At 35.4% G+C, this 26,942-nt stretch overlaps 1 protein-coding gene across 4 annotated transcripts in view; it reads left to right on the forward strand.

Annotated features, from left to right (window-relative positions):
* Nucleotides 1–26,942, forward strand: part of LOC131427148 (UDP-glucosyltransferase 2) — a 161,479-nt gene that overhangs the window by 18,947 nt on the left and 115,590 nt on the right. Inside the window, exon 2 of one of the 4 annotated variants that reach the window (XM_058590085.1) lies at nucleotides 3,247–3,754. The exons of 1 other annotated variant lie outside the window; for it this stretch is intronic. The gene's annotated coding sequence lies outside the window, so the exon portion shown is untranslated. Of the gene's footprint in view, nucleotides 1–3,246; nucleotides 3,755–3,817; nucleotides 4,243–26,942 lie in introns of those variants that run through there. 2 more of the 4 variants (XM_058590084.1, XM_058590086.1) reach the window with 2 other exon arrangements.

Genomic DNA, 26,942 nt, shown 5'->3' on the forward strand with positions numbered 1-26,942 from the left:
CCCAGAATCGATTTTTCAACGGTAAGACGCCCGCAAGCACTTCGAGACTCATCGTATGAGTCGACTGCATGCAACCTAAGGCAATACGCAAACAACGATACTGAATTCTTTCCAGTTTAATGAAATGGGTGTTCGCGGCGGATCGGAAGCAGAAGCATCCATATTCCATTACGGACAATATCGTTGTTTGGTACAGCCTGATCAGGTCTCCTGGGTGGGCACCCCACCATGATCCGGTTATTGTACGAAGAAAGTTAATTCTCTGTTGGCATTTTTGTTTCAGATACCTAATATGACATCCCCAGGTGCCTTTGAAGTCGAACCAGACCCCGAGATATTTGAATGTGAAGACCTGAGCTATGGTTTCACCCCTTAGTTGAAGCTGTAGTTGTGCTGGTTCTCGCTTCCTTGAAAATACAACCAGCTCAGTTTTCTCCGTAGAGAAGTCGATACCAAGTTGAAGAGCCCACGTGGACAAGTTGTGGAGTGTATCTTGTAATGGTCCTTGCAGATCGGCAGTTTTGGATCCTATAATGGACACAACGCTGTCGTCGGCAAGTTGTCTTAGCGTGCAAGATGTGTTGATATATTCATCGATATCTTTTACGTAAAAATTGTATAAAAGGGGGCTTAAGCATGAGCCCTGAGGAAGACCCATGTAGCTAAATCGTATTGTCGACAAATCACCATGTGCGAAATACATGTGTTTCTCGGACAATAGATTATATAAAAAACCATGCTGGTGCAGCTTCTTAGATAGGATATTTATAGAAACTGAATCAAAAGCCCCCTTGATGTCTAGAAATACTGATGCCATTTGTTCTTTACGAGCAAATGCCATTTGAATTTCTGTTGAGAGCAACGCAAGACAATCGTTCGTTCCTTTACCCCTGCGGAAACCAAATTGTGTATCTGAAAGAAAGCCATTAGTTTCGACCCAATTGTCTAGACGGAAGAGAATCATTTTTTCGAACAACTTCCGGATACAGGAAAGCATAGCAATCGGCCGATACGAATTGTGATCGGAGGCTGGTTTCCCAGGTTTTTGAATGGCGATAACTCTCACTTGTCTCCAGTCGTGTGGGACAATATTACCCTCGAGGAACTTGTTGAATAAATTCAGCAAGCGTCTTTTGGCGGTGTCAGGCAGATTCTTCAACAAGTTGAATTTGATTCTGTCTAACCCCGGGGCCTTATTGTTACATGACAAGAGCGCAAGTGAGAACTCTACCATCGAAAACGGTGTTTCGTTTGTATTTGATGTCGCGGCGCGGGAGATCTTCTGTTCCGGAACAGAGTCTGGACATACTTTTTTAGCGAAATCGAATATCCAACGGTTGGAATATTCGTCGCTTTCGTTCGTGGTGTTTTGGTTTCGCATTCGTCGGGCTGTGTTCCAAAGAGTGCTCATCGATGTTTCTTTTGTTAATCCGTCAACAAACCGTCGCCAGTAACCTAGTTTCTTTGCTTTAACTAAGTTCTTCATTTGCTTATCTAGCGCTGCGTAATTTCTATAATTATCAGGTGTTCCATATTTTCTGAACTTTTTGAATGCTAAAGATCTTTCCGCGTTCAGTGATGAGCACTCTTTGTCCCACCACGGATTGGGGGGAAGGATGTTAGTTTTCGCGCCGGGTACACGTTTCGTCTGAGCTTGAATCGCGGAGTCGAGAATCAAGCCAGCAAAAAGCGTGTACTCTTCCTCCGGAGGAAGTTCTTGTGTTGTTTCCAGTTTCTCAGACATCGAATTTGCGTAATATTTCCAATCAATATTTCGTGTGAGGTCATACGAAACATTGATTGTCTCCGATGGTCTTAATCCGTTGGCGATTGAAATTACGATAGGTAGATGATCGCTACCGTGGGGATCGGGGAAGCATTAACTTTACGTCTGCTCAGCGGATTATGTTGATCCGGGGGTTTGCGTCAGCAGTTCAACACAATCTGCTGAAAATGAAAAATTTCGTGGTTCCATGGGTTGCAATTGAATTTCACACCGTCATTTAGAGCGACGAAGGGTAAATTTCTTCTTGATTTGGCTTAAAACTGATTCAATTTGTAGGCTATATTAGTTACTTACTAAACGAACCGACTTTGGTTATACTGGTTCCAAGTTCCTGGTTCCAGAAGTACCAGAAGTAGTAGTCAAAAAGTTTAAAACGAGAATAACACAATTTTCACAGAGATGATTTGATCGATTTCCACAAACAGGCTCAAATAAAAGTTCCTACAGTCTTATAGATTGCTGTTTAATTTCATCCGGGTCCGATTTCCGGTTCCAGAACTATAGGGCAAAGTGTGTTTAATCATTTAGTGCGACGATGCAGAATAAAGAAAAATTCTTATCAACTTGACAGAACTGTTTACAATTTAGAAAGGTTATGTTAGTTTATACCCAACGAAAATTTTTATTTAATTCAAGATTGAAAAAAAAATTCGTCACAAAATCTTCTGGTGATATTTCTGAAAATATTAGTAATATGAGAAAGGCATCATTACACCACTAGGTGGATTAAAACAGGTTTTTCAGATAACATTTAGAGCAAATAGAACGGTTGATTTTCTATGATTTTCTCCCATCGTTGTCCACTTTTCGTTTTCTTTTTTTTTTTGTAATGCAAACGACCAGCAGCTGGATGATGCAATCGCTCTAACTCCTATAAACTTTCATTCATATAACTTTACGAAAAGTTTTTAAAACTTGATGAGCAGTGAAATTAAATATCAGAACTCCGGTTTCAGAGCTATGGGCTTAAGATTGATGCCACATTGTTGATAGTCCAAGTTTTTTGTGTTGTCTTGTTCTGAAAACTGTATTTTCTGTTCAATAATGCTGGATAGTTACCACTAAAATAAAACACTAATATGCTTCCACATAATTCCCGAGCAACAAAAAGATGAATTGATCCCGTAACCTAAAGCACCGTTGTTTGCGCATTGTGAAACTTGAATGATTCACAAGCAGCGAACCAAAACCCGCCCGAAAGCCGAAAGTCCACTTAAATATTTCGTCACGATCGCACTTGCACACGCTCGCTAGGCGCTAGGCCAAAGAAAGGCAGAAACCTGGTGAGTTAACCGTGAAACTCTACGCATGCAAATTACTGTCATTATTCCGAATCCGACCGGCGATAGTTATACGATAATTTACGATCAAAAATAGTGATAAAGCGTAATCGACGCGGGAAAAATTTCAAATAAAGCGCTCATTTCGACGTGCGTAACGCAGATTTCGTTTCTTTCCAGCTGCTGTGAATGATCGATGTTTTTTTTTTGAGGAAATAGAAAAAGAAAACTCCAACGCTTGCTTTGTTTCGTGATAATTCGACCAAACTGTAGTAGTAGAGTGAAAAGAAGAAAAAAAATACAGCAGAAGCAGCAGTACGGTGAATTACTTAGTGCAACAATTGTCTCCCTCCTCTGAGAAAAAATAGAGGGAAATAGAAAAAAAGCTTTTAAAACTAGCTTTTCCACTACGAACGGTGTCAAGCAGGAGGGTGGTGATCCGAGATAGAGAATAAGAGAAGCACGGGTGTCAAGCCTAAGGAAACGAGGAAGTCGCCGGTTCGGATTTATTTTGACATCGTGCTGACCCAGATTTGCTGCGGCTGGTTTGCGGAGGTTGGTTGTTGTATGCAACCGATTAGAACAGCTGATAATTCACTTTGACTCCAGCGTCTAGGAGGCAACGAGGAGAGCCCAGTTTTCGGTGCAACTTCGCCGTCACTGTTTCCGAGGAAAAGTCCACAAGTAAGTACGTGTACCAATTTTTGTTTTCAGCTGGTTGTTATGACCGGTATATCACGAACGGTTGAAAGTGTTAAATTACCAATTTGGAGACTGTTGGCACGAGTTAGTGAGTGATGAAATGCTTGCCTCCGTACGTAATCCGTAAATTGCAGGCTAAGGCCTTAGCAACGGTTGTTACGGCTGGTAAAGTAATTTGTTACACACTTGTATCCAGGGGCGGATAAGCATTGGTTTCGGTTGAAGGGGCTTAACCAACCGCGTTAAGAATTTGTTCCAATTTGTCAAGCCGACTGGCGAAGAAAGCTACGGCAACTACTTTCATTGCCTGGCGCCGTCATGGAACTTGACCTTCTGTTTCAACATGTGTTTTTCTTTTCCTTTTTTTTCAAAGCGTACCTTTACCTACCAAGGCTATTAGTGTTGTAGTCCCTGGCAGTCGTTTTTTTCCATTTGTTTGATTTGAGGCTGGTAGTTACGGCATCTGCATCTTTGGTGAGTTAAACAGTTCCTAGTTAATAGCTGCGGTTAAATCATCTGAAAAAAGGAATGGAATTTGGGGGTAGGAACATTAGACAAATTAGGTATTTGAAGAGTAAAAACTATTTGGATGAAATAGAACAATAAACATAATAAACAGACTAAAAAAATTGCACGAATAGTGAGAAAACAAAACTACATTCTTCGAAAAAATGAAACTTACACGTGACGTAATTCAACCATGCCGTATTTTCTGGAGTGACGACACACTGTTAGCCGTATACGCATAGCTGCCAGATGGCTGACTAAACGCTGCCGGCTGGAAAAATATGGCTGGCAGACATTCTGCTGACCGACTGCCTCACCGCTGCTAGATATACATCTCAAACGTATCCACCAGGATTTTTCCACATTGAAATCTTTGACATTTTCAGCGAAGGTGAGAAGATGAAAACGCTCGGCTAGCTTAGATACAGGCGACTTTGTTTTGTCAAATTGGATTTGACAACCGTCACTGAATCAATTTTGGTATGAATGAAAGAAATGTTGTATATGTGCGGCAATTTGTCGAAATCTAGAAAAAAGAACAAATATAATGGAATCAAATGCAAAGAGAAGTGATAAAAACAAGGGAAAACGGTCGTTTAGAGCATTAACGGTAATGCGAGAGGAAAGGATAAATGGAAGTGACGATAACGATGAATAAGAACAAAAGAAAATAAATAAATGATAGGTATTAAAACAATAAAAAAGATTGGATGAATCAGAAGAATAAGAGCAACAAGAAAAATAAGAGTAATAAGAGGAATAAATGAAACGAGAGAAATAGGAGTTATAAGAATATTAAAAGTAATAAGCTGAATAATTGGTACAAGAATAGGAGTAATTAGAGAAATAAGAACACGAGAAAAACGAGAAATAAGAGGAATAAGAGGGGTTAAAGAAATGAAAAATGAAAGTAATAAAAGCTACAAGAGGAAAAATGGAAAACATGGAATAAGAGGAGCAGTAGGAATTAAAAAATAAGAGGAATTAACAGAATATGAGGAACAGGTATGATAATAAGATTAAGAGAAATAAGACGAATAATACAAATGAGGAGATTAAGAGGAAAAGAAATAAAAAATCAGGAAGAATGAGAAGAATAAAAGAAATAAGAAGAGTGACAGGAGAGAGAGGTTTAGGAAATTAATAGAAACGAAAAAAATGAGAGAAATAAAGTGGAATACAGGAAATAAGGGGTACAAAAGAAATAAGACGATTAGAAGGAATAAGAGAAATAGGAAGAATAAATGGAATAAGAGGAATAAATGGAATAAGAGGAATAAAAGGAATAAGAATAAGAGGAATACGATGAAGATGAGAAATAAGAGGAATACGAAGAAGACCGGAAATAAGAGCAATAATAAAAATAAAAAGAGGAAAACGAATAAGAGCTATAAAAGGAATAAGAGAAATAAGAGAATATACGAAGAATTAGAAAGACAATAGGAATAGTTTGAATGAGAGGAATAATAGAATAAAAGGAACAATAGGAATTGAGTGGATAAAACGAATATGACGAGTAATAAAATAAGAGGAATAAGTGGAATAAGAGCAATAAGACGCATAAGTATAACTAGACGGTTAAACAAAATAAAAAAAACACTAATAAATGTTTGAAACATGTAAGGAAGAATAGAAGGAATAAGACGAATAAGTGAAATGAGCGGAAGAAGACAAATAAATGGAAAAAGGAGAATGATAAGGCAAAGAGAAACAAAAGAAATACGAAGAATAAGGGAAACTATATGAATAATCGGTATTAAAAGAACATGATGAATAAGACGAATAAGAGGATTAGAAAGATTAATAGAAATAAGATGAACCAGAGGAATAAAAGTAATAAGAAGAATAAGAGTAATAAGCCTAATAAGAGAAGTAAACTTATATCTATTCATAAGAATAAAAGGAATCCCTTTCACGCAGCCCACTTGGGTTCGATTCCCATCCCCGCACATAGGGTCAGAAAATTTTTCTGGCCCGAAGAGGTTGAAACGTCTATAATCGGAACAAAAAAAAAATAAAAGAAATAAGAGTAAAAATGGAATAAGTGGAACAAGTGGAATAAGAGAAATAAGGAATGCGAGGAATAAAAGGTATAGGAATATTAATATGAAAAATATAATACGAGGAACAATAGAGAGTAAAAGAATAAGATAAATCGGAATAATAATGAGAATGAGAGAAATAAGTAAAACAAGAAACAATGAGAGGAAAAGTAATGAAAAACTAAGAAGAATGAGAAAAATGAAAGAAATAAGAGGAACGACAGGAAAAAAGGGATTAGGAAAAAAAACAAAAAGAATAAGAAAAACGAAACAAATAAAAGAAGCTTGATGAACATAAAGAACAAGATAAGCAAGAGCAACTTAAGATATAGGAACAATATATGGAATAAAAGTAAAACAAGAGAGAGAAATAGGGAATAAGAGACACAATGAATAAGAGGAATAAGAGGAACAAGAGGAATAAGGGGAATAAGAGGAATAAGAGGAATAAGAGGAACAAGAATAAAAGAAATAAGGAATGAGAGGAGGTAAAAGGTATTAAAAAATTAAGAAAAAAAATAGAGTAAGAGGAAAAACAGGAACTAAATGAATAAGAGGAGTAACACGAATAAGAGAAATAGATGTAATAATTAGAATAAGAAAAAAAGAAAAAAACGACAGGAAAAAAGGGGTTAAGAGAAAAAGAAAATTTAAAAAAATAAGAGATTTAATAGAAATAGGAGAAATAAAACGAATAAAAGAAGAAAGAATAGCAAATCGAATAAGAATAATTATAAGAGAATAAAAGAAATTAGCGAAAAAAGAGGAATAGAAGAAATAAAACTAATAAGAAAAAATATAAAAATAAGTGAAATAAAAGGAATACGATAATGAAGACAAATCAGATTTATAGGAGATATGAGAGGACAATGCAAAAATTTACACGAATTCTAATTCGTTTGCTGTTATATATCAGTAAAAAAAATAAAAAGAAAAGAAATATATATAAAACCTTGTAGATATAAGAGAAACAAATTAGGTGATAAACGTAAAAGAAATCAGAAGAATTAAGAAATCAATCGAATAAATATAATGAAAGGATTAATAAATTAGGTAAATAAATACGCGAAGCAAGAGGAACGCGTTGGTGGAGCGGAAATAGTGATAAGTGATAAGTCGATGTATGGCACGCAGTCTGTCCGGATTCGCTTACCAATTTTGCACATAGTGTAAAAAACTTTTCTCCAACCCGAAGCAACCACCACGAGGCTGAATCCTTCACAACAGAAAAAAGAGCTATAAGAGGAACAAGAGGAATAAGAGACATAAGGAATGAGAGGAATAAAAGGCATAAGAGGATTAATAGGAAAAATGTAATAAGAGGAACAATAGGAACTAGAAGAATAAGAGAAATAGGTGCAATAATATGAATTAGAGAAATAAGAAGAATAAGACCAATGAGAGGATTTATAGGAATAAAATGAACAAAGAAAGAAAGAAACATAGAAAATAAAAGAAATAAGAGTAACGACAGGAGAGAAGGTGTTATAAGATAAGAAAAACAAAAATAATAAGAAGAAAAATGAATAAGAAGAATAAGAGGAACAAGAGGAATAAAAGGAATAGGAGGAATAAGAGGAATAAGAGGAATAAGAGGAATAAGAGGAATAAAAGGAGTAAAAGGAATAAGAGGAATAAAAGGAATAGGAGGAATAAGAGGAATAAGAGGAATAAGAGGAATAAGAGGAATAAGAGGAATAAGAGGAATAAGAGGAATAAGAGGAAGATGAAGAATGAGAGGAATAGGAGGAATAAGAGGAATAAGAGGAATAGGAGGAATAAGAGAAATAAAAGGGATAAGAGGAATAGGAGTAATACGAGAAATACGAGAAATGCGAAAACTAAGGGGTATAAGAGGAATAAAACGAATAAGAGAAATGGGTGCAATAATGAAAATAAGATAAATTAGAAGAATAAGAAGACAAACGAAAAAATTCGGAGGAATGAGAAGAATAGAAGAAATAAGAGGAACGACAAGAAAAAAGGGATTGGGAATAAAGAGAAACAAAAAGAATGAATGATGTAGGAATGAGTGAAATAGGAGAAAAACTAGAAAAACATAAAGAATCAGAATAATTAGGAAAATAAAAGAATTACGAGAAATAAATGGAATAAAAGGAATGAGCGAAATAAGTGGAATAAGAAAAATAAGAGAAAAAAAAAACAAATGCGATAACGGGGACAAATCAAAGCTGTAGAAGATATGAGAGGCCAATGAAAAATTAGACGAATTCTAATTCGTTTGCATTTTTAACTGAAAATCGAGTCGGTTTCAAACCTGGATCAAGTTTGCTCAAATTCCTATTGTTAGGTGCGAACCCGACACAATTTCATGAGAAGTGTTAGTTTGATGGAACTACTCAGGGTCAGTTTCAGTTTTCTCAAGCGAAAACGACATAATATTACTTTCTGATTTCCGGTTTCCAAAGTTACGTTCAATTTTTTATTGACCATTTCAATCATTTGTGATGATTTTTTAAAGTAATCACGTCTGTAGGATTCGCGTAATTGATAAATAAACGTACTATGAAACTTTTTCTACGTAAATTTTTTTTTCGTTAGTTCAATCATCCTTCTCGGTTTGTTGTTCGTAGGCTGTTTTAAAAACTGAATTCAAAACATAAGACAAATCTAAGAAATGCATTTATAATCCTTGTGTCTGAAGGTCATAATTCATTTTTATGACTTTCTTTCTGGCTGAGTGTAGACTCACACGGCCGCCTACTACGATTCCGCAATATTGAAAACAAACTAACTAATATTGGGTACTTTAAAACTTGAAAAAATCAAAAGTATTTTAAAAAGGTTAGCTTAGTACTTTTTTGTCTCTGTGTAGGTTTTTTGAGTACAAAAAATCAGTACATTCGATTACTGTCACTGTCTGGCTCAATTCCAAGGATCACTAACATTTTTGAATCCTTTAAGTCAGGGAGTCCCTGACCCTGATATTACTACAGAAATACCTAAATAAACAACACTTTGAAAGAGTGACTAAAGCAGATAACCCGAAAAACATGCAACCACGATTTATTACAACAAGTACACGGCAGATAATGTCAAACAGTCGCGTCGGATTGGTGCGTGAGCCGCTCCGCTACTACGACAGACGTGACCCACTGGCGGCTAAAAGTGAATTAATGAAAGCATGGAGTGCGGCTCCCACCACATGCCGGCATATCGACGTTTTCTCCAGCATCTCGGATCAGCATCGGTACGACCGACCGATCGCATCTTCCAGCAGCATATGGTCCAGCAGCGGTTAGTCCGGGCCAGGTATGTCGGGTTTATGTTGCGAGAAGCGAGTGGCACAACGGGCGGGCGGGCTGGCTGGCTGCAGTGATTATTATCTAATTACAACTCATCTTTTACTGAGACGCTTTTTATGGCTTCTTCTTTGTTGCTTCATTTTTTTTTCTTTCGCCGAGGGTGTCTAGCCGCCAGGTTCTCGAATATATATATGTATGTATGAACGAGACTGATGCACATTTCTGATGTTGTGCAATCGGGCTGCCACCTATACGTGGTTATGTACGTTTGTTTGTAATTTTATACATATCTCGTACTGCATTCCACTACACAACACCATTGAAATCGGCAGCAGCAGCTGTTCATCCAGTTAAAACTGAATCGTTCGAAGATGATTTAATGATCACAGCAATGTTGGTTGTAGATGATTTAATATATGAATCCATTAATTCAATTGACTAAGCGAAATCGAGTTTCTGTAGAACACGTAGTTCTAACGTTGTGTGCTAACTAATTGGAAGATGAATATGCCTAAATGTTGAGAGCGGAACGAAATGTTACGAAATACACCGCGGAACTACTCTGCCATTGAGCTAGCTTGCAGATGTGTTAAGGGAACCGGTAATCTCAGAAGCAACCCGTTGAAACAAGTGACACTTTGCACGACCGGTAATGTGCTACTCTTATCGCAAGCAACATTTACCACCACATACAGTTGTCCGACACTGTGTCTCTCAACTTTGAACTTTTTTTTTCGTTTTTACCGCTCATATTAAAGGTTACAAGTAAGTTCTGTCCGTCTGATTGATGGTAGTCGGATCGGGAATGTTGGATGAGATCCACCTGGTAAGTCAGCTAGAATTCATTACGAATTTTTTTTAATCAGTAATTCTGAATTACGTAACTTCCTGTCGATTCTACAGAGCAAAAGACAACAATTCGAGTTGTTCTTTTACTGTGTAATTTATTGTAATATTAGTTAAAATTAAATTATTAAGATTTAAATTGGGTGTTCAGGGAAACGTGTCACTGGAGCCAATTAGTTCTGATTCCTGAAGACATCATTTGCTTCCGCAATTCTGTGATTTTTGTGTAGGGAAAATTGTAAACCTACTTGTATTGTGTAATGGGGAAAAGGAACTTGAAAATTAACTTATTAACTAATACAGACAGCGAATCGATTCAATCGAAGATTGCATAGATTTTTGTCGGAATTTGCTAATAATTCATCTAATGGTTCTATATTTGTACTAAACCAGGGAGGACGCTTCAAAATCATTTTCAGAATTTTATTCTGAATCCTTTAAAGCGTTTTCTTCCTGATGGAACAACAGCTTGACCAAATTGGTACTGTATAAAGCATGGCTGGTCTGAAAATTTGTTTATAAATTAACAACTTGTTTTTTAGACAGAGCTTAGAATTTCTGTTTATAAGAGGATATAAACATTTAATATATTTATTACACTTTGCCTGGATTCCTTCAATGTGATCCTTGAAAGTGAGTTTTTTGTCATACGTTAAACCTAAGTATTTAGCTTGATCAGACCATGTCAATTCCAAGCCATTCAATTTAAGAATGTGATTATTGTTTGGTTTAAGAAAAGAAGCTCTTGGCTTATGAGGAAAGATAATTAATTGCGTTTTTGCTGCATTTGGTTTAATTTTCCATTTTGACAGAAAATCACTGCAAATATTTAAACTTCTTTGTAGGTGACTGCAAATCACTCTTAGATTTCTCCCTGTGGCTAACAGACTTGTGTCGTCACAGAATAGCGATTTCTGACAACCAACGGGTAGATTTGGAAGATCAGAAGTGAAAATATTATACAAGATTGGAGCTACACTCGAACCCTGCGGAACACCGGCTCGTACGGGTAGCAATTCAGATTTACAATTCTGATAGCTAACCTGAAGAGTACGATCAGTTAAATAATTTTGAATCATTTTGATCAAATAAATAGGAAACTGGAAATCAGACATTTTTGCTATTAAACTTTTGTGCCAAACACTGTCGAATGCTTTTTCTATGTCCAGAAGAGACACTCCAGTGGATAACCCAGAAGATTTATTTGCTTTTATCATGTTCGTTACTCTGACAAGTTGATGAGTAGTTGAATGTTCATGACGAAATCAAAACTGCTCTGGTAAAAAAAATTGAATTCTCATTTATATGAGACATCATTCTCAACAAGATAATTTTTTCAAAAAGTTTGCATGATAGAAGAAAGTAAGCTAATTGGTCGATAACTTGATGGTTCTGCTGTGTTTTTATCAGATTTGAAGATAGGAATTACTTCAGCGTTTTTCCATCTTTTTGGGAAGTAAGCTAATGAAAAACACTTGTTGAAAATTTTAATCAGGAGTCTCAAGGCAACATCGGGAAGATTTTTAAAGAGAATATTAAAAATTCCATCATTACCAGGAGCCTTCATGTTTTTAAGTTTCCTAATGATTGACTTAATTTCGTCAAAATTCGTCTCAATAATGTCATCGTGTGATAACACTTGGGTTGAAATATGCTCATATTTCAATGAGACTTCATTTTCAATAGGACTCACAACGTTCAAATTAAAATTGTGTACACTCTCGAACTGCTGAGCAAGTTTTCGAGCTTTTTCGCCATTTGTAAGAAGTATTTGATTTCCTTCCTTGAGAGCAGGAATTGGTTTCTGAGGTTTCTTAAGAACCTTAGAAAGTTTCCTGAAAGGTTTAGAATATGGTTTAATTTGTTCAACTTCTTTAGCGAAATTTTTATTTCGCAAAAGAGTAAATCTATGTTTAATTTCTTTTTGTAAATCCTTAACTATGTTTTTCATAGCAGGATCACGAGAACGTTGATATTGTCGTCGACGAACCTTCTTCAACCGAATGAGCAGTTGAAGATTGTCATCGATGATAGGAGAATTTCGTTTCGTTTGAGCTTTGGGAACTGAAAGATTTCTAGCTTCGATAATGTAATGATTCAAATTATCAATTACTGTGTCGATGTCCGCAGAATTTTCTAAAATAGTTTCATGATCCACATGATTTTCAATGTGAGATCTGCAATCCAACAAATTAGCTCTATGATAGTTGAAAATAGAACTAATTGAATTAATTAAAGCTTCGTTGGAAAATCTGAATCTTACTGGAAGATGATCTGAGTCAAAGTCAGCATGTGTAATCGGTTCACTACAAATGTGACTTTGATCTGTTAGAACCAGATCAATTGTATAGGGGTTTTCCACGGAAGAGAAACAAGTCGGATTACTGGGATAAAGAACTGTGAAGTAACCAGCTGAGAGTTGATTATGAAGTATTTTACCATTACTGTTATTTTGCCTACAATTCCACTGGACATGGTTAGCATTTAAGTCCCCTATTACGAAAAATTTCGGTCGATATCTTGTGAGTTTTTGCAAATCGCCTTTAAAGAAATTTAATTGTTCGCCGGTGCATTGGAATGGCAAATATGCTTCAGCGATGATATAAATTCCATGAATGGTTTCAACTTCGATTCCCAAGCTTTCAATAACTTTAGTATTGAAAGAAGGTAAAATTCGATGTTTAATTGGCCGTTGGACAAATATGACAACTCCGCCACTTATCCCAGTAAACTGTCAAATCGATGAACCACATAATGTGGATTACTTTTCAATTTGACATTTGGTTTAAGAAAAGTTTCTGTCCCAATGGCAATACGCATTTTGTGAACTTTGAGAAAATTATAAAATTCATCTTCACCCGATTTCAAAGATCGAGCATTCCAATTTAAAATATTGAAGTAATTATTTAACATCACTGTTAAATTTTAAATTCATTATAATATTATTTGCAAATTGCCATCCGATTTGAAATGCTTCAAAAAGTGATGAAGTCGAATTCATTCGAATGATCATTTGAAAAAGTTGATCTTGTAGGTAGATCATTTTAGTTTCAGTTATATCGCCTAAATCAACTTCGTTTAAGGAAGCGAATGGCATTGATGGAATATTTGTAGGTAGACTGTCATTAGAAGAAGATGATATGGCCGATCTACCTATTAATAAATTGTTTTCGTTAGAAGATGAACTACAAGGCGGTCATGTGTTTTGATTATTTACATTAGAAGAATTAAGTGGTAGATTTATATCTGTTACACTAGCGTAACAGACATTAGAAGAAGATGATGACGAAGTCGATCTACCTGTCAATAAATTGTTTTCGTTAGAAGACGAAGAAATAAGTGCCTTAGAAGAATTAGGCGTGGCATTTGTAACGGTTTTTTGATTTTCAGGTATGTTCTGTACATTTAAGGTCGTTGATTTGACTTGTTGTCTAAGCGAACGAGCGTTTAATTTTTTTTTCCTGACAGGACATTTCAAATAATCGGATTTATGATTTCCATCGCAATTTGAACATGAAAATTTATCAGTGGTTTCATTCATTGGACAAACGTCTTTCGAATGCGATTTACCACAATTTGAACACCGTATATCCATATGACAATTTTTGGTTCCATGGCCGAAGCTTTGGCAACGACGACATTGCGTTAAGTTTGCAATACGATTATGCCGTTTATAATGTTCCCAATGAATTTTAATGTGGGAAATGAATCGTACTTTTTCTAAAGTTTTCAAATTGTTTACATCACTTCGATTGAAGTGTATTAGGTAAAGTTCATGGGAAATTCCAGAGCGTGGTTTAGAAGTACCATTCGATCTTTTTTTCATAAGTATCACTTGGGAAGGGACAAAACCAAGCAATTCTTTTAGTTCATTTTTAATTTCATCAATACTTTGATCATTTGATAAGCCTTTTAAGACAGCCTTGAAGGGTCTGTCTGATTTTATATCATATGAATAAAATTTATGAAGTTTCTCGAACAAATATCGAATAAGACGTTTGTAATCCTCCAATCCATCAACCAAGACTCGACATTCTCCTCTTCGTCCGATTTGAAATGAGGCTTTTACTTCCGGGAGAAAAGTAGAAAGCTCAGTACGGAATGCTTTGAAGTCGGAAATCATCACCGTCACTGATGGCATCGATTGATGTTTCTTCCCAGAACGACAAGCGTCCATTTTGGGAATTTTTGAAGAAATTTCTTCTACGTCGCTACAATCGGATTCAGGAAGAATCTCGTAAATATTGTTAGACGGCATAGGATTAACGGAGGGAAAATCCGTCCGTTGTCTTTTATTTTTACATTCAGATTCTATAAGATTGTGAATGTTATTCGAAAAATGTTGAATAACGGATTGTGATTTACTCCGTATTGAATTATTTTTAGCCTTAGGCTTGTTGCCTTTCCGGTTGGACGCAGGCATTTTTGAAAAGAATGAAATTTGAAATAAAATTAACTAGGCTAAGTTAGTCTTCGATTAGACTCCTAGTTTGGAAAAGTCATGATAAAGACTGATTTTGTGGTAGTCTTAATAAAGAATGATTATTTCGAAGAATAGTTTTTTGAATAGCTAGCCTTAAAAATGGCTGATTTATTTCTTAGGCTCTCAAATATCACTCTTTGTATAGCTTTGAGAAAGGCTGACTAATTGTTAGTCTTTAAAAAGACTGTTAGTGATTCAGGTAGCCTTGAATCAATGAAACTCTAGGTAGCCAGGAGCCAAGAGTTATACGCGTGCGGTGCGAACGACTGTTCAACACCGACTGGGATGCAATATCTTTGTTTCGGCTTTGGGAAGCAATACCGCGGAAAAAGCGTGTTATAGCGACGCGAAAACTCGAAGCGAATGTCACCATTTTCATCTTACCCAGAAAGTAGATCTATCGAACAGAGACAGCAGATTTCACTCTAACTAATGGTTTCGGAACAAGGGATGACTACTGTAGGCGTTACCCTATAACGCATTGCAAAATAGTGTATTATTTGTCGAATTAATAGTTTCGTTCTGTCAATTAAATTTAATTAAACCGATAAATGATGCTCTTTTGGCTGTGCTAATAGTGTTTTCCATTCAAATTGCAGTCAAATCGTTGGTTAGAGCCCAGTTTTTAACCTAACACTCTTTCCGCTTGAAAAAAAAAACGATTTAACTGCTGTCAAAATTTGACTGTGTTTTGTTTTTCTACGCGAAGTTAAAGTATTCTACACGTATGTGGTGTTTATTCAATAAAATAGATAGTTAAAAATTTCCAACATTCGCCAGCAAAACTAGTCAAACGGGGCTACAACTCTGGCAATCGCAAACGAAAGTCCCGAGTTGGCCATCGGACGATTTATTGGAATTCAATACGGTTCAACGTATTGGACCATCGAAGGACTTCCGTTTGTTTTTTCTTAAAGGGAGGTTTCTCAAATAACAGAAATAAAATAAACAATTTTAATCGCAGCAGCCGGTGGCATCAGTTGTCATTCGTGCGTTCAATGACAATACGATTCTGACTGACATCAGGCGTCACCGTAAGGTAAGGCTGAGATAACGTGATTTGCTTAAGAAATTTGCACCTCTACTGCGGTGCGGTACGGTTGTAAATGCTTTCTTTCCATTGGAGTGAATTAGAGACTGTAAAGTATACCATTGTGTTGAAGGAGAAAAGAATTACACCATCAATCCGTCGTGAGTTAGGATGACTCTTACCCTCATTTTTGTTTCTTCATTGACTGTAACCGTGGTGCGAATATCAATCTGATCAGAATGACGCGCACTCGATTTTTCACAGCTCACTAGGTTTTACATAAACCCAACAAATTATCTTAATTACTATTTTTAGGCTAGGAGGATTGGCACCTACACAGGTTCGCCCAAGGGGCAAATCACTCTAAACTCTAGACAATCTCATACTAATAAACTCATGTCATTCCAAAATAATTTTCTTTAATCTCATTTAATCCCAACTAGTCTAGATAAGTTTGGGTAATTTAAAACTAATCCAACCTAGTTTTGCCTAATCTTGTTTGAAGTGTATCTGTCATTCGAGCTCCCACGCAGAGATGCCATTTATACAGATACATCTGCATTATACAGATTTTTACATGCGCATACAGATTTAATAAAGATTTCTCAAATTAAATACAGATTTATACAGATACCACAGAAAGTAAGAAAGAAATAATGAAACTTTTCCGTCTGAGCGTGTTTGATTGCCCATATTAAAATGAAAATTTTTTCGTGCAGTTGTTTGATGATGAACGCTGAAATACATTTATATCATAATTTGAAACCAATTTGAACTGATGTTCAAGGAAGTCATGGCGTCATGAAACTTTATTGTCAGACTGAAAAGTTGTATGACCTGACTTGACGTTGCGTATTTGGCGTTCCAAGTAATCATTTTCAAACGAAAAAAGTATATGGATTTACAATTCAATTGTGGTTGATAAGAAAAAAACGTGTTTAATCCACCTAGCAGTGAGATGATACCTATTTTTATCAATCCGCATGTTTTTTTTGCATGAATATTCTTCGGTGTTTAAGTTTTCATGACATTATTTTAATGACCCTCGTTTTAAGCGACAATTTGAGATTTTAATCACTCATTACTCTGTAATGTCGAAACTGCAAATCGGATCGAATTTGAATCTAGAAGTGTGATAATCGATTAAACATGCCATGATATGTAAGTTCCACTCTAGAGTTTACGGTAATTTAAGGTACTTCCAGAGCCGGTATTCAGGAACCAGCATAACCCAAACCGATTCGTATGGCCATATGACGAATAAATTACAACAGTTTTGAGTTCAACTTTGAAGCTTTTCGGGATTGTCATCTTCTATATCGGTTTGAATTTTAAAAATTCATCATCATGTAATTCGAGAACCGGAAGTCATAATTGGATAAAATAATTAATTTCCGAGAAAATTAATTGAAGTTATTTGTCACACACGCATTTGCTGATCTCGACGAACTGATTCGAATGGTATATGGATGTTATGTTGTTCCAGCATTTATTGCTGTAAGTAGTTTAAAACAAAATAATTAAAAAAAATTCTGCCATCATCTGGTTTATATATGTCATATTCGAACGATTATGTTGCCAAAAACGAGCCGTGCCAAAATCGGTCCGAGGCTAAATGTCATGAAAAAGAATGCTGTACACAATCCTTTTGGTTCTTAGAAACAATTGTATGTAACAGTATAAAAAATCGTGTTTTCCGTTGCTCCCAAGCATTTCTTTGTCATACAACGCTCAAAACTCCTACTGCTGGAATAGGGGGAAAAGTCGCTTACAGAAAAATTTCGATATCTCCGTTTAAAATGGACGGATTTTAACAATCTATGGCTTGTTGGATAGGTATTACCGTGCGGAATCTAAGTCTGAAAACATATTCTGTTTTCAAGGTCAATTGTGACAGATACTGTCAAAAAACTGAAAATTTTGACATAAAACTTTGTATAACTCAAAAAGTAAACATCCGATCTCAAAACCATTCAATAGCGTTTTGGGTGACGGGGAGACCTTTCATTTGCGACTAGTTTGATGAAAATCGGTCCAGCCATCTCTGAGATCTCGACCTCTTAGTTGACAACACACATACGGACACACACACATACACACACACACACACACACACACACACACACACACACACACACACACACACACACACACACACACACACACACACAGACATTTGCTCAGTTCGTCGAGCTGAATCGATTGATATATGTCATTCGGCCCTCCGGGCCTCGGAAAAATTTTCGAAAGCTTGAGCGAATTCTATACCTATTTTTTATATATATAAAAATAGGTAAAAATTAAATTTCGTCGTTGAATGTTCTTGTCAGTGCGGCAAGGACTTACGATATAAAGGAATGCTCCTTGCATTTGTCATGCATTAACAATAATCTAATGGAATAACATCTTTAAACATCATTTTATTTCCGAAATTTCCCTCCATTAGTGAATACAGATAAATACAGATTTTTTATACAAAGCAATACAGACTTTTTATGAAAATATCTGGCATCTCTGCTCCCACGTTTACAGCTTCTTATGTCAAAATAATGCTTTTCCAGATCTCGGCTAAACTTCTCTAATCCCATTCTAATCCAGCGAGATCCCTGCTAAACTTTTTAACTCCCGGTAAAACTTGTTTGAGTTCAGACAAAGTTTAGAGTGATTTGCCCCTTGGGTTCGCCTGGCAATATCAGTTTGGAAAAAAAACTACCGGGCTGCCTGACTTACGATAATTATGCCGGGCTCTCGAGCGATCGTCTTTTTTTTTAAATCTGTTGTGATTTTGAGCACTACCTAAAATCACAGACTAACAGACAGGACACTCAAATTAGATTCTTCAATCATTTTAACGGTAATTTCGAATATTCCTTTAGTTGGGACAGTACTCACATATGTCATGATGGCGCCACGTTACCCTATCAAAAACATCCTGTCTGTCATCTATACTGTGTTTATTTTTTTCATTTACCAACAGAGTTGCCATTCATACAGAATTACCTGTAATGTATTGATTTGTATACGTCCATGCGAATTTCATGCAGGATACAGATTTAATACATATTGCCAAAACTATATACATAATTGTGTCTACTTCTCATCCTCCAACGCAATACAAAATCGAACCCGTTTTGTTACAATATTTACTTGCTTCTGGTCTGCCGCCACTTAATTTCGGGTGAAAACTACCAACACAATAAAAAATAGTCTAGATGAACAACGTTGAGTCAAATAAATGGTTACCTTCCAACATCGCGAAAAAGTTCAATAAATTATCAACGTAATCCAACAATTTATTGCGACGATTAATTTTCAAATATTTTGATGAAAGCAGGCATCCCTGCAAGCAGCTGATCGGTGTTGACAAACGAGGGGAAACCAACTAGTAAAAAAAAACTTTTACATAACACAAGGGGTGTACAGATAGTAAATAGTTCGCGCAGTACAATATAGGTGGAACTAGTGCATCACGAAAAATTATTTTTATTAGAATTTACTCATACTGTCATGTCTGTTAGTCTGTGCTAAAATGTCAGATGTGATTAACAAGCAAAAATTGTTCCACTCAAATCAAAAAGCTTTTCAGATAATCTAGCAAATCTGTTCAGAACTCTTATTTTTTTTAAGCAACTAAACACGAGTTCCAACTTTACCCGGCAAATAAATTGAATTAATTTCCTGGAACGTAGCTAATTAGTCGGTTTTTCTACACAATGTCATGTACAGTGTGCTGCCACTTCCGGTTTCTGCCGAACAGTTTCACCTTGAAGCCATCCCAAGTTCTAAAAATACCGAAGCAATACATCGCATCGGTTTGCCTCCGCGCTGAAGACTCCAGGCAATGGCCGCGTACCCACGTCGCTTCCACGGATTTGGCGATAAGTACCCATCAAGTTCTCCGTAGCGGGAAGAAAGCACGATGCGATTAAAATTAATGGCCGCCTCTGGGCCGGGACCGGCGGGTGTGTGATGTGAATAGAAGCAGCACAATTTACCAATCTAATTGAGTTTATCTGGTGTAACGTTAGTAACCGAAGACAACGAACAAAGGGAGAAAAAAAGCTGAAACGACTAAGCTTTTGTTATTGCGTTGTTCCAGCGGAGCCGGGTCATGGCAGTCTGATCTCCGAACTTGAATCGTGAGAAAAACTTGAAAACTACTTTCGATATGATTTCTGGTCCCAGCAAATAACAAACCAAAAATACATACTTTCCCGGTGCAGTGCCTGACCTTACACAACTCGTTTAAGATCAAGTAAAAACCAACGAAAAACGTAGCAAAATCGCAATCACTTCCGCAATCCTTGCAAAGGCAAAACTACTTTCAAAATGATCTGCTGGTCTTCTCGGTGTCTCCGTCGATCTCTCGGTCAGTAGGTCTTGGTTCCCAGTGACGTAGTGATGTTCAATGGTTGCATTACTCCACATGCAAGGCGAACCAGCGCGATAGTACTTGCACGAGTATGTTAACACGTTACTGCAACAAACTTCACTCTTATTCACCGCACAGCTACTGGAAATGGGTAGCCTTTTTAAACTGGATATAAAGAATGCTTTTCCATACTTAGTTTTTGGAACCTGACCGGTTTTTGTCGGAACTTATTAGATTCAATTAAAAATTTCGTACCTTCCAAAGAAATTAGTAGCTTTAAAGAGAAAATTAAGCGGAATACGGTGATTGATGCTTAAAGTTAACCTACTGAAATTAGAGTAAAACGAAATTTGACAACCCTGTCAGATTGGAAGGAAATCAATTTTCAGTTCAGCAACGCCATCGCACGGCATCACATTCAACATATCATGTCAATTATACTGCTGACAGACATGTGATTTCCGTACAATGATTTCTGTACAACGTTGTACGCGTACAACGATGAGGTGACAGACATGTTTTGCGCACAGAATGAATGTACTGTGAAACGTAACAACTCAAAACTTTGTTTAATTTTCCAGCTCAGATGATCGATAATAGAGAAACCAAAAACTTTTGCGGTTTGAAGTGTATTACTAGCAACTAATTTATGACAGATATAATCAATGTCTCTCTTAGCTATTAAACTATTTGTGTGTGAGTGTTTATTTGATGACAGTATCACCGACGACACGACCTGATACTCCGAACAAAATTTGTCCTGAAATGTGTCCGTGAGTGATTCACCTCCAGTTACCACAATATTGAAAAACCCCTTGGTAATTCTCAATAAAACTATTTCCAGCAACACTTTTCTGGTTGCTATGATCTCATTAGCAAAAATCATAGCAACAAAAATAAACAAAAACAAACTGTAGTTTTGCTCCATTATATCAAATTTCCGGTTCGGCTACGGAGATTTGATATATTGTTTTATCTATATAAAATACTAGTCTAAATATTTCAATTACAATTGTTGAACGGGCAAAATTCTATAACCGCCAAAAATAATGTAAAACCACTAATAATTTGCAAGGGCAAGTAAGTTTATACTTTTCTTTGTTTCCAAAGACGTAGCAAATGTATTTATCGTTCTCAGTTCATAAAACGATTTACTCTCGGTTTTGTCAGCAGAATAAAAACTTCACCAAAGCATTCCGAAAGTCGTTGAGGTAAGACGAAGATCTACTGGCTTTGAATCAGTGGATAACAAAATACACACAACTGAATGGCGATGTATCAACCAATCTCAAAAAGTTTTTTGAATAACTGAAGTGATGGCTCACCTTCAGCAGGGCATGCAACTGTTTTGATCTTCGTAAGACTCGACTCAGACCCAACGATTGATTTAATGGTAACAAAATGGATATAGCAGAGAGATCAGATGACCATAAAAACCTTCGAAGAGGTCTTGAAATCAATGCAGAATGAATAGAACGATATGAGACAAGATTGCGATCCGACGTTGATTCAAGCTATGCGATGGTACCTGATAAAGGAACTTAACATGAGTACCCGTAATGTTGAGTAGATAATGAAATTATAGCTTTTAGCTTTGAAATATAGTTTCAATATTGTATTGCTGTATACTGTTCATTGAACTCCAAATTATTATTGATAAGTAAGAAAGATAGAAATTTTTTTGATGTCACGTAATTTTCAATGTTATTCCATTGCACTGGTTTGTTTTATAGGTTTCCTTTTATTCATATTTTATTCATTATTTCAATTGCTATTTATGTTGAGAGCAGATCAAAGATCAAGAATTTTGGACTCCTCTGTTTTTTACCAAAATAATGATGCAACTAAAACCAAAATTTCGAGCAGTTTTGTTAGCTTTTATTTCCATGAGAGTCCTAGCATATTAGCTCCTGTTCTAAATCTGAATTTACTAACGAAAGTCGGGCAGAAACAGTATGGATGATTAATTTTGGTGGGCTCGATCCACTTTAAAGTTTCTCCAGCATTTTATACATTTTTTATATCAAAGATTTCACCACGATTTGGCACCTTTTTTGGTAGCAGTTCAGCCAAAATATAGTGGCAGCTTCATTCGCAATATACCACTTTTGATTAGCAGCAAGTCGTCATTTTTCTGTCAGAGTCCCTGCACGAGCTATAGTGTTTTGCTTACTATTGCAACTGATTTACCACTTCAATCATTCAATCATGTTAGGTCAATATATTTTTGCTCTGTACATGACACCAGGATTCGTTTCTACTAGATCTTTAAATTATAGAAGCCGTAACTAAGGTTACGGTAACTGTTATTCGAAAAACAACAGCTTATCGGTCTGGGTTGCCAATTTCCAATAATTTTCAGAAGACTTCATTTTGACATTACGAGTTACTGAGGGGTAGTTAAATTTGCGATACAGTTTTGCAAAGCGAGTGGCAGGTCGTGTCGTCGTTATCACTCATATCAAATTTTATGGTTTTAAGATACATTTTTGACACGTTTGTTCTGGGATACAGAATTTTTTCCTTCATTGTTTAAAGGTTATGAATCACCTAATTTTGTTTGTAAATCTTGCCGACTTTTGCCAAATCCGCATAAATTTCAAGGTGTTCAGTCATAATTCCTTTTTCACCCGCATATTCACGATAAAAAGAAGAGCGCATAAATTATTAACATTGAGTCTCAAAATTGTAAATAAATCTAAGATATTATTAGTATGTAACCATCAGAAACGGCATGGGACACACATATTTCAGAAAAATTCTATCAACGTAACAGTTTATTTATCACGAAATTTTCATAAAAAGGATTATATTCATCATAAAGCTGAACTTAAAACCTTCTTGAATTTTAAATCATTCAGAAATAGATTTGACATAGGTTTGATGCTTCACTTTACTCCACAAATCTTATGAAAAATGGTCTATTAGACTGAAATATAATCTCATAATGGTTAGGATTTTAAGTAGTTTGAAGTTGTTATGCTATATTTATGAAGTAACACTGAAAACTATTACAAGTATTTCTCAAATTGAATATGTAACTTGGTACGTGTTCTGCTTCAATTTACTCACACTGAAAGACATGATTCGCTGTTCTCTCTATTCATACCCAAAATAAGACTCTTTCTAAACAATTTAAAAACAAGTTTTCTTTCCATCAAACGACATTCAACCCGATGACACAAGACGAAGTAATAAGAAGATTTAGTGTTTCCAGAAATGAATATAGGGGACCAATGTTATAAATGGAATTTCGATAGGTCATCAATAAACAGGATGATTACACAATTGGTTTATTCATGTATTGGATACTTATCGTTTATTATTACCACATGTGCTTCAAAATATGAATCATTATGTTTTTAAATCCATTTCAACAATAATCTTTTGACTGCTTTTTGAAAATATGCTACAAAGTATATAAGTTTTATGCTGCTTGTTAGCATTTTACCGAGATTTTTTTCAAAATATGACGATGGTTGTTTATTATTTGATGCTCAGAAGAAGGAAATATTGTTTCTTGAGTTCACCATCTCTCGGCAATGGCGCTGGTAGCAGTAAACAGTGATGTGATTTTGCACAGTACAACGATAAATACCGCTGACAGACATGTGATTTCCGTACAATGATTTCTGTACAACGTTGTACGCGTACAACGATGAGGTGACAGACATGTTTTGCGCACAGAATGAATGTAGTGTGAAACGAAAAAACTCAAAATTTAGCTTAATTTCCCAGCTCCGATGATCGATAATATTGAAACCAAAAATTTTTGTGGTTTGAAGATTATTACTAGCAACTAATTTATGACAGATATAATCTTGTCGCTCTGTCTTAGCTATTAAACTATTAGCTATTAAACTATTAAGTGTTCATTGGATGACAGTATCACTCATATCATTGTTCAAATGTAATTAGTATTAGAGAAAATTAGATGTTCATAATTTTAATGTTCTATCGTAACATTCACTGATAAAAATAAAAAACAAATATAAATATAGAATGGAGGAAATATGAAAGGCTTTTAGAACTAATTTTCGGTACACGAGCACTATTTTTTTGCAACGACGCTGATTTCTACCAAAATGGTGATGAATCACTAAATTTTGTTTGTAAATCTTACCGACTTTTGCCAAATCCGAATGAATTTCAAGGTGTTCAGTCATAATTCCTTTTTCACCCGCATATTCAGGATAAAAAAAAGAGCGCATAAACTATTAAGATTGAGTCTCAAAATAGTAAATAAATCTAAGATATTATGTAACCATCAGAAACGGCATGGCACACACATATTTCAGAAAAATTCTGTCAACGTAACAGTTTATTCATCACGAAATTTTCATAAAAAGGATTATGTTCATCATAAAACTGAATTTAAAACCTTCTCGAATTTTAAATCATTCCGAAATAGATTTGACATAGGTTTGATGCTATTATATAACAGCAAAGTTCTACAGAAATCTTATGAAAAACGGTCTACTACACTGGAATATAATCTGATAATGGTTTTATTAGGATTTTGAGAAGTTCAAAGTTGTTATGCTATATTTATGAAGTAACACTGAAAACTATTACAAGTATTTCTTAAATTGAATATGTAACTTGGTATGTTTTCTGCTTCAAATTACTCACACTGAAAAACATGATTCGATGTTCTCTCTATTCATACCCCAAAATAAGACTCTTTCTAAACAATTTAAAAACAAGTTTTCTTTCCATCGAACGGCATTCAACCCGATGACACAAGACGAAGTAATAAGAAGATTTAGAGTTTCCAGAAGTGAATATAGGGGACCAATGTTATAAATGGAATTTCGATAGGTCATCAAGAAACAGGATGATTACACAATTGGTTTATTCATGTATTGGATATTTATCGTTTATTATTACCACATGTGCATTCAACAAATGAATCATTATGTTTTGAAGCCCATTTCAACAATAATCTTACTTGTTATTGAATAGAAAACAATTACTCAATAGTGCTGATTTTTTGTACAAATATGAATAAATTGTTTTCTCCATTTGTATTTCAAAACTTCACCTAATTAATGAATATTTCTTGGCTTGACTGCTTTTTGAAAATATGCTACAAAGTATATAAGTTTTATGCTGCTTTTTAGCATTTTACCGAGATTTTTTTTTCAAAATATGACGATGATTGTTTATTATTTGATGCTCAGAAGAAGGAAATACTGTTTCATGAGTTCACCATCGCTCGCCAATGGCGCTGGTAGCAGTAAACAGTGATGTGATTTTGCGCTGTACAACGATGAATGACCGTAGTACGGAAATCACCGTTGTATCATGATGCTCGCGTGATACCACCGTGATTCAGGGTGACAGACATGTGATTTCATGGTGTACAGTGATACCGATACCACATGTCTGTCATAAGCATTACACACTAAGAAAATTTCGCAGAATTGGGTAATTTTTTACCGACTTTTCAACAGCTGAACGTTCGGTAATCAGTTCGGTAGTTAAATTGATTGCCGATCGTTCGGTAATTGCTGAACTGTCAAACAACTACCGTACACTGTAAACCAATTGGATCTAACTGATTGTTCGGTAATTTTTTGTTTGTTTGTTTTCCATTGGTTAAAATTTTGGATTTTCGGGTTTCAAAAACAACACAAATTTCCACGAAAAACGTGTTTAATCCACCTAGCAGTGAGATGATAGCTTTTTTTATCAATCCGCATGTGTTTTTTGCATGAATATTCTTCGGTGTTTAAGTTTTCATGACATTATTTTAATGACCGTCGTTTTAAGCGACAATTTGAGATTTTAATCACTCATTACTCTGTAATGTCGAAACTGCAAATCGGATCGAATTTGAATCTAAAAGTGTAACAATCGATTGAACATTTCATGATATGCCGAAGTGATTTCCACTTTAGAGTTTAGGGTAATTTAAAGTACTTCCAGAGCCGGTATTTAGGAACCAGCATAACCCAAACCATATGGCCATATGACGAATAAATTGCAATATTTTTAAGTCCAACTTTAAAGCTTTTCGGGATTGTCATCTTCTATATCGCTTTGAATTTTAAAAATTCATCATCATGTCATTCGAAAACCGGAGGTCATAATTGGATAAAATTAATTAATTTTTGTATGTATGTATAAAATTAATTAATTTTGTATATAAGTTTATTTTAATTTGAATTTTTGTTTCTGAAATTTGATTAGGTTTTGAGAAAACGATTGATCGAGAAACGATTTTATACTGGAACCGGAATTCTAAAATCGGTATGGCCGAAGTCAGATAAATTCACCTGAGTAGCTATATAGTTTACATTTGTTTCAAAATATTTGAAAATCAGAGAAGACATCTTTGAGAAATCATAGCATGAATTAAATTTTTAGGTGCCTTCTGAATCGAAAAATGAATACCACTAAAACTGAAAAAAGTTTTTTTTTATCGATTATCCAAATCTGCTAACCCGATAAACCTGATTAATTTATGTGGAATAGACATTTTTATACTAATCACCCTGTATCCCCGAAACCGGAAGTTGGATCTGACTGAAGAGCAAGATGTTTTAAAGAATCTTGAAACTTTTCATTTGAATCTTAGATGATTCTTAGATTTCATTTGAATCTTAGATCGGTTCAGCCATCT

Source organism: Malaya genurostris, chromosome 2, assembly GCF_030247185.1.
Source record: "Malaya genurostris strain Urasoe2022 chromosome 2, Malgen_1.1, whole genome shotgun sequence".
NCBI classification, from domain to species: Eukaryota; Metazoa; Arthropoda; class Insecta; order Diptera; family Culicidae; genus Malaya; species Malaya genurostris.